Genomic DNA, 9,733 nt, shown 5'->3' with positions numbered 1-9,733 from the left:
AAAAAGATGGAATGAAGCACATTTTTTTCTGAAATTTGCTTATTTGGGAATGCAGAACTCATCTATCTGTCTGTCTATCTATCTATCTATCTATATCAGTTTCCTGACATTGAAATCCAGATATGAGCTCAACGGGATCATGAAGTCTAACATTTTTTATATGCACCTGATTTCAATTTATTAATAGTTTATTTAGGATCAGGTTGGTCTCAATTTTCATTTTAGAGTTGAGATCATGCCAGCCTTCTGTGAACATTTTAAGACATGGATTTTTCTGTTCCATGAATGTTCAGTAACAATTCACCCGTAGGCTGGCCGGTTGGCTCACTTGGTTACAGCACAGCCCTGTAACCCCAAGGTCACAGGTTCAGATCCCTGCTACTAGCCAGCCACAAAAAAAAAAAAAAAAAATTTTGCCTGTAAAACAGCTAGATCTGGTGTTGGGGGTGTGTGTGTGAGTTTCAGTAACTTATATTGTGGATATGAGCAAAGACCACCCAAATGAGAACAGAGATTATTTTGTCTGGCAGAGGCTTGAAGACAGGCAGGGAAGGTGGAGCTTTGCAGGGGCTCCAGGCACGCCCCGACGGGAGGCTCTGGGAAGCCGGAGCAGGCTCGGCACAGCGGGTGCTTCTCTGCTACTGGATCGGGATGCGTATTTGGCTTTCTCTGGCTGGTCCTGAGTTGGAAGCAGGGACGAAAACTAGTTACGGATCAAGTCCTAACTGTTCTGGGCCGATGGCTGCAGAGGCTGTGGGGTGGGTGGGGTTCTATTGGCATATGTGGCCACTGTTGTTTATATGTTCAGTCTCTGAATATTTTTCTAGAACATTCCCATTTCCTCTTACCACTCAGATTTATTGGCATAAAGTTGCTTGTAGTATTCTCTTATCAGTTAATCTCTAAACTTCTTTAGTATGTTCTGTCTTTCATTGTTGATTTATGTCTTCTTTCTTTTTTCCTGATTGGTCATGTTAGAGGCTTGTTTATTTGATGTCTTTTTAAAGCACCAATTTTGAATTTTTGTTAATTTCTATTTCGTTAATTTCTGTTCTGGTCTTTTGTATTTCCTTCTTTCTGCTCTATTTGGGTTTACTCTGTTCTTTTTATAATCGCTTGAGTTGAATGCTTAGATAATGTTTTCCAGCCCTTTCAATTTCGTGACACATGTGTTTGAGGCTTCGAGCTTCACTTCAGGTACTGCTTTGGCTGCATCCCTTGAATTTTGATGTGTGTCGTTTGCATTGCTGGTCAGTGCTCAGTAGCTCACAATTCTGCTGTGATTGTCTCTTTAGAAACTAAGTTATTGACGGGGCCGGCCCGTGACTCACACAGGAGAGTGTGGTGCTGACAACACCAAGGCCACGGGTACGGATCCCTATATAGGGATGGCCGGTTAGCTCACTGGGAGAGCGTGGTGCTGACAACACCAAGTCAAGGGTTAAGATCCCCTTACTGGTCATCTTTAAAAAAAAAAGAAAGAAACTAAGTTATTGAGGAGTGTATATTTTAGTTTCTAAGCATATGGCAGTCTTTTTTTTTTTTTTGTCTCCTCTCTTTTTATTGTTGACTGACAATTCAATTGTGTTTGGCATGAGGAATGTGCCCTCTAACACCCTCTCTGACTAGTACGTGATTGATTTTTGTAAATGGCCTGTGGATGCCCAAAGCACATGTGTCTTCCTCGCTTACCAGGTGCAGGTCCTAGATGCATCTATTAGATCAAGACCATAGTGTTGTTCAATCTTCTTCATCTGATAATTTTTAAAAATCTGCTTGACATTAATTTATTTAAAATTTCCTATTGTATTAGTCCATTTTCTTTTGTTTATAACAGAATACCTTAAACTAGATAATTGATTAAAAAACAAAATTTATCTCTTATGGTTTTGGAGCTGGGAAGTCCAAGGTCCAGGAGGCCTTCTTCCTGGTGGGGGCTCTGTACAGGGTCGTGTGGTGACACAGGCAGTCACATCACAAGGGCTGACCAGAGCACTTTCTCTCCCCCACCCTTTCTCTTTTTTGTGACCAGTGGGTACAGGGATCCAAACCTGTGACCTTGGAGTGTAACACTGTAGAGCTCTTTTATTTGCTGTCAGTCCACACCATGATAACCCATTTAACCACTAACCCATGACTCCATGAGTGGATGAATCCATGCATGAGAGCATCGTCCTCACGACCCAGTCCCCTCTTCAGGGCCCCACCACTGGGAATCAAGCTCCTACCTGAGCTTTGGGGGGACAGACACCCAGACCACAGCACCTGTTGTGAGTGTGTGTGTGGTTCTCAGGTCTTGAGTCTTTTGCTTCAGCTTGTCTTGTTAGGTCCACATGCGTGCGTGCTTGTGACCTGTCTCTGGTGTGCCGTCCCTTCACCGTTGGGCAGGGGCTGTGGAGTAGCCTCAGCTTCCACCTGACCAGCCCTCGTCAAGTCTCCCTCGATGGGGATCCCGCCTACAGAGCGAATTTCCATTGTCCCACATTCTTGCCAACAGCTGACACCAGCAGACGTTTTAATTCACACTGATCTGATGGATGTGAAGTGATATGCCCTTGTTGCTTTAAGTAGCATGTTGTGAACAGACCTTTGAATAAAATCTGATATCCATGGGGAGGTTTGAGGGGGGCGTGCATCCATGCAAAAGAAATCATTCTAGCCGATCTTGGAAAAAATATCGAAACAAAATCCCAAAAACTGATGAGCTGATGAGCCACAGGGACACCGCCAGGAGGTGGATTGGTCGGTGAAGCCCAAAGGTCACCGCACAAAGCACCAGGAGTGGCAGAGGCCGCTCCAGCGGCCCGAGGCAGTTGCAGGAAGTGCAGCGCGCAGCCATGTGTCGCAGGCCAAGAGAACAAAGTGAACGGAGCAGAGGGACAGGCAGGGAGACGACAGAAGGAGCGTGCCCCGAGCTGGGACAAAGCACCAGACCCACATCCAGACACAGCAATGCTGGCAGAAGAAAAGGCTTCTCCCGTGGCTCTTTTTTGGGGTGAGGATGTTTTTCCCAGGAGCTCCCAGGGACCTCCCCTCACATCTCATCTGTCAGGACTGGGTCACACGGCTGTGCCACCGCGGACCTGGCCTGTCCCCTGTCTGGGCAGAGCGGTGGGCTTTGGGCCCTGATGACGTTACCCAGGACAGAAGTAGCAAGAGCAGACACGGGAGGGGCGTCCCACAGACAGAGCCAGGCTGTCGCCCAGACCCCCGTTCCCTAACTTGGGGAGCCGGGAAGGCTCAAAAGAGAGCGGACACCAAGAATCAGCAAACACAAGAGAAATGCCACCGCTGTGTGACAGAAGTGGCGATGGTAAACTGGCCAAGTGAAACTGAGGCCCAAAGCTGACAGAGCAGTTGCAGGAAGATGCCACGAGAAGCGTAATTAACCGCATCTCCGGAGACCTGCTGCTTCGCTCTCCCCACCGTGCCTGCCCGGGTCTGCTGCAGCCGAGGCTCGCGGGCCTCGTGGTCACAGGGTGGCTTCTGTGGCCTCTAAAGGCCACGTGCTGCTCAGTCACACACAGCAGGAACAGAGATTCCTTCCCGCAGAGCCGGCAGTGTCTTCCTGGCCCATCCCATGAGCTAGTGCAGCAGAGAAGCTTCCACCCAGAAGCTGCAACAAGCATCTCTGTTCATAACATCGGCCCAGTTTGGCCGACAGGCCCATCCCTGACAGATCACTGGTTTAAACCGTGCTGACTGGTTTAAACCAACAAGAGCCCCTGTGCTGGGAGCTGGGGGTGGGCCACTGCCCTTGAAGCCCAGGGACTAGAAGGGTAGAGGTATATCCCTGAAAAGCTACCAGGTGTTTTTACGAGAGGGAGGTGGCAGGATGTCAGGTGGACCATTTATGCACACCCAACACAAAATAACCCAGCAAGGCAGAAATGAAGCAGGTACGATGATATTAACATCAGACAAAATAGAAGTGAGGACAAAGATAATTACATAGGTCAAAGAAGGATGTTCTTTACTGAAAAAAGAACAATCTGCCAAAAGTATATGACAATCGGGAGTCAACACAGCTCTGATCATGTAAGGAAGGACTGAGATGCAAAGAGGATTTGATAAATCCATAGCCACAGTGAGAACTTTTCTTGGAGCACGGTGTTATAACACCAAAGTCAAAGGTTTGGTTCTCCATGCGGCACGTGTGCTAAAACCCAGGGTCTGTCACTGCGTTTTATTTTAGCCATTCTGATACATATGTCGTGATATAGCATTGTGGTTTTAATTAGCATTTTCTTCATGGCTCATGATGTTAAACATCTTCTTTGGCAGCTGGCTGGTTGGGAATTGAACCCTTGACCTTGGTGTTATCAGCACCAGGGTCTAAACATCTTTCCTTGTGCTTATCTACCACCTGTACATTCTCTTGGGTAAAGTATGTGTTCATGTTGTTTGCTCATTGTCTCATTGCTGGCTTTTTTGTTTTTTATATTATCGGCTTTTGAGAGCTCTTTATATATTCTAGATATAGGTCCTTTGTTGGATTTGTGGTTTGCAAATATTTTCTCCCAATCTGTAGCTTATCTTTCCAGCCTCTTAAGAGTCTTTTCACAGAGCAAAAGTTTTAAATTTTTATGAGTCTAATGCATCCATTTTCCCTTTATGGATCGTGATTTTGGTGTTAAGTCTAAGAATGTTGCTTAGTCCTAGATTCTGAAGATTTTCTCCTAGTTTTTTTTGTTTGTTTGTTTTTTGGCAGCTGGCTGGTGTGGGGATCTGAACCCGTGACCTTGGAGTTATAAGGCTGCACATTCTTTTTTTTTTTTTTAAGTTTTATAGTTTTAAATTTCACACTTCAGTCCTGTAATCCATTTTGAGATCATTTGTGCATAAGGTATGAGGTTTAGGTTGAGGCTCATATTTTTACCTATCGATGTCCAATTGCTCCAGCACCATTTGCCAAAAATCATTTGGGCAAATTTGCATGAGTCTATCTCTGGGTTCTGTATTCTACTCCATTGATCTATTTGTCTGTCCTCACACCAGTACCACACTGTCTCGATCACAGAAGCTTCATAACAAGTCTTGAAACAAGGTAGGTGGTTTTTCCCACCTTATTATTCTTTTTTAAAAATGGGGTTAGCTCTTCTAGTCCCACTGTCTTTCCATATACATTTTAGAATAATCTTGTCTATATCTACAAAATGTTTTTCTGGGATTTTGATAAGAATTGTGTTAAACTTACATATAAACTTATATATTAACTTGGGAAAATTGAGTCTTCCAGTCCATGAACATGGTATGTCTCTTTATTTGTTTAGATTTAAAAAACTTTTTTCATCAGCATTTTATAGTTTTCAGTATAAAAGTTCTGTACATGTTCTGTTAAGATTCATACTGAAATAATGTCTTTTTTTTTTTCTTCTTTTTAATAGCTGGTCAGTCAGAAACACAAATGAAACAACCTAGTGTTTGCAATTGGCATTGGAAGTGGGGGCAGGCTTGTGGGACTGAGCCCTCAACCTGTGTGATTCCTCACTATCGCCAGGTAGTGTCAGAATTAAATTGAGTTAGAGAATACCCAGCTGGTGTCTGCTGAAGAATGTGTCGCAGAATTAATTAATTGGTATTACTAGTTCACACTAGTATGTAGAAACACAATTGATTTTTGTATGTTTACTTTGTATCTTGTGACCTTGCTAAACTCATTGATTAGCTGTAGCAGGATTTTTTTTTTCTTTTGTAGGTTCATTGGGATTTTCAGCATAGACAGTTATGTTTTCTGCAAAGAGAGGCAGTTTTATTTTTTCCTTTTCAATCCTTTTATTTTATTTTCTTGCCTTATTGCACTGGCTACAACTTTCAGTACTACATTAAATAAGAGTGGTGACAGTGGACATCCTTGCTGTGTTCTGATATTAGAAGGAAAGCTTTTAGTCTTTCATCAAGTATAATGTCAGTTGTAGATTTTGGGGGGTTGTTTATCATGCTGAGATATTTCCCTTGTATTCATATTTTTCCAGAAATTTTCTTTTCTTTACATTTTTTTTTGTTTTGTTTTGTTTTGTTTTTTCCTTGTAGTGACTTGGAATGGAAGTTATTTTTTTCTAATTGTGAATGCATGTTTTATCATGAAAAAAATTTTTTTTAAAGATGACCAGTAGGGGGATCTTAACTCTTGACTTGGTGTTGTCAGCACCACGCTCTCCCAAGTGAGCTAACCAGCCATCCCTATATAGGGATCCAAACCCGTGGCCTTGGTGTTATCAACACCACACTCTCCCAAGTGAGCCACAGACCAGCGCCTATATCATAAAATTTTTTATCATGAATTAGACTTTTGTCAAATACTTTATCTGCCTCAGTTGATATCATTATATGATTTTCTTCTTTTCAGCCTGTTAATATGGTGGATTACATTGATCCACTTTGCATTCCACTTGCTCATGGTGCATAATTCTTTTCATATATAACTATATCTCTGAATTCTATTTGTTAATATTTTGTTAAGGATTTTTGCAACTATATTCATAAGGGATATTTGTCTATAGTTTTCTTATTTTGCATTGTTTTTGGTTTTGGTATCAAGGCAACACTAGCTTCATAAAGTGAATTAGGAAGTATTTCCTCCTCTTCTATTTTCTGGAAGAGATTGTGTAAAATTCGTCTTTAAACTTTTAGTATCATTTTCCAGTGAAATCATCTGGGCTGGAGATTTCTTTCTCTGGGAGTTTTAAAGTTACTAATTCACGCCTCATTTTCTTGGCGCCTCGGAGGCGATCAGCTGCTTCTAGAAGAAGCTGAATATCTCCTTCCCAGCCACCGGCTGCCAGAAGCTCATTGAGTGGACGATGAACACAAACTTCGCACTTTTTATGAGCAGCGTATGGCCACAGAGGTTGCTGCTGATGCTCTGAGTGAAGAATGGAAGGTCGTGTGGTCCAAATCAGTGATGGGAACAACAAACAAGGTTTCCCCATGAAGCAGGGTGTCCTGACCCATGGCCATGTCCGCCTGCTACCGAGTCAGGGGCCCTCCTGCTATAGACCAAGAAGAATTGGAGAAAGGAAGCGCAAATCTGTTCGGGATTGCATTGTGGATGCCAATCTGAGCGTTCTCAACTTGGTTATTATAAAAAAAGGAGAGAAGGGCCGAGCCCGTGGCGCACTTGGGAGAGTGCGGCGCTGGGAGCGCAGCGACGCTCCCGCCACAGGTTCGGATCCTATATTGGAATGGCCGGTGCACTCACTGGCTGAGCACCAGTCACGAAAAAGACAAAAAAAAAAAAAAAAGGAGAGAAGGTTATTCTGGGCCTGACTGATACCATGGTGCCTCGTCGCCTGGGGTCCAAAAGAGCTCGCAGAATCCGCAAACTTTTCAATCTCTCTAAAGAAGATGCCGTTCGCCAGTATGTTGTAAGAAAACCCTTAAACGAAGAAGAAACCTAGGACCAAAGCACCCAAGACTGAGCATCTTGTTACTCCACGTGTCCTGCAACACAAATGCTGGTGCATGAAGAAGCAGTGCACTGAGAAAAATAAGGAAGAGGCCACACAATATGCTAAAGTTTTGGCCAAGAGAACGAAGGCAGCCAAGGAAAATCTCCAGGAACAGATGCCAAGAGACGTAGCTGTCCCCTCTGAGAGCTGCTACTTCTAAGTCCGAGTCCAGTCAAAAATAAGATTTTTAAAGAGTAACAAAACAAGATCAATCAGACCTCAAAAAAAAAAAAGTTATTAATTCAATTTCCTTAATAGTTATGGGGCTACTCAGGTCATCTCATTTTGGATGAGGTTTGCTAGTTTGTGCTTTTCTAGGAATTGTTCCATTTCATCTAAGTTGTAAAATTTATGTGTGTACAGTTAGTTGTTCTAAATATTCTCTTAATATCCTTTCGATGGCTGCAGGGTCTGTAGTGATAGTCCCTGCAGTCAGCATTGCTAGAGGTTTGTCAATTTTATTGATCTTTTCAAAGATCCACTTTTTTGTTTCACTGAATTTCCTTGTTTGTCTGCTTGAAATTTCATTTTCGAAATGCATACTCATGTCTTTATGATATGATTTATACTCATATCTTTATTATTACGAATTTATTAATTTTTTTTTGGCGGCTGGTATGGGGATTTGAACACGTGACCTTGGTGTTATAAGGCTGCCTTCTAACCAGCTGAACTATCTGGCCGGCCCTCATATCTTTATTATTTCTATCTGCTTAGTTAGGGTTTATTTTTGCTCTTTTTTTTCTAGTTCTTAAAGTAGACTTAGGTTTTTTGGTTTTTTGTTTTTTGGATAGCTTTTTTTCCTAATACAAGCATTCAGTGATGTAAATTTCCCTCTAAGCACTGTTTTAGTTGTAGCCCACAAATTTTTATATGTCCTATCTTCATTTTTACTCAGTTTAGTGTATTTTTTAAAGATTTCCCTTGAGACTTCTTCTTTTGACCTGTGGAATATTTTGAAGTGTGTGGTTTACTTTTCAAACATTAGGAGATTTCCTTGTTTCCCCTCTGTTATTGATTTCTAGTTTGATTCCATTGCAGTCAGCTACATACTCTGTATGCTTTCAAGTCTTTTAAATTTGGTAAGGTTTATTCCCTGCTCAGGACATGGCCTGCCGTGGAATATGTTCCACGGTGCTTGAAAGGAAGCTGCATCCTGCTGTTGTGGAGTGGGGCTGTGAGCACTGCTTAGGTCCTGCCGGCTGATGGTGCTGATGAGGTTTTCTGTATCCTTGCTGATTTTCTGTGTAGTTGCTCTATAAATTGCTGGGAGAGGGGTGCTGAAGTCTCCACCTAGAATTATGGATTTGTCTATTTTTAAAAATAATGTCTCAGATAACCCTCAAGAGAAAGAGAAAGTTAAAAATTTTACATGCTCAGTAATGAGAGACCACTATTGATCGAAAACTTGTAGAATACAGCCAAAGTCAGTCTCAGAAGAAAAAAATGTGTAGCCTTAAATGCACAACTTAGAATGCATGAATGATTGAAGATAAGTCAAGTGACTAAAAGGATAATAAAGGAATACTATGATCAGCTTTATGCCAATACATTCAAGAAATCCCTTGAAAAACACAAACGACCAAAACTCACCAAAGGAGTAGAAAACCTAAATAGTCCTTTATCAAAGAGATTGACATTTTAGTTAAAAACCTTCCCACAAGAGAAATGGAAATGAATATATATACTAAAAGAAATTGTTTGCCGGGGGTTATAATTTTTTATTTTTTTGTGACCGGTAAGGGGATCGTAACCCTTGGCTTGGTGTCATCAGCACCACGCTCAGCCAGTGAGCGCACCGGCCATCCCTACATAGGATCAGAACCCATGGCCTTGGTGCTCCCAGTGCCGCACTCTCCCAAGTGAGCCATGGGGTCGGCCCATAATTTTTAAAAACTTAATAGTAAGAAAACAATCCAACTTAAAATAAATGGTCAAAATATTTGGACACTTCACTAAAGAAGACGTACAGACAGCAAGTAAGTAAGTGTGAAAAGATGCTCAATGTCATTAGTTACTAGGAAAAATGCAAATTAAAACCATAACGAGACACCACTGCATACCTACTGAAACAGCTAAACTTAAGAAAGATGACTACGCAGATGCTGGTGAATGTGGTGCAGTCGCACATGCCACTGGCCAGGATGTAAAACGGTGCAGCCACTTTGGCAGGTTCTTTGTGTTTGTGTGGAGGCTGGTATGGGGATCCGAACTCTTGACCTTGCTGATACAATAACATGTACCAACCAACTGAGCCAACCGGCCAGCCCATGTTTAGTTGG

At 42.3% G+C, this 9,733-nt stretch overlaps 1 pseudogene; it reads left to right on the top strand.

Annotated features, from left to right (window-relative positions):
• Window positions 1-3,890: 3,890 nt before the first annotated feature.
• LOC134364479 (small ribosomal subunit protein eS6-like) lies at window positions 3,891-7,633 on the top strand (annotated as a pseudogene).
• Window positions 7,634-9,733: the final 2,100 nt, after the last annotated feature.

Source organism: Cynocephalus volans, chromosome 16, assembly GCF_027409185.1.
Source record: "Cynocephalus volans isolate mCynVol1 chromosome 16, mCynVol1.pri, whole genome shotgun sequence".
NCBI lineage: Eukaryota > Metazoa > Chordata > Mammalia > Dermoptera > Cynocephalidae > Cynocephalus > Cynocephalus volans.
This window is presented reverse-complemented; position numbering and strand designations above follow the sequence as displayed.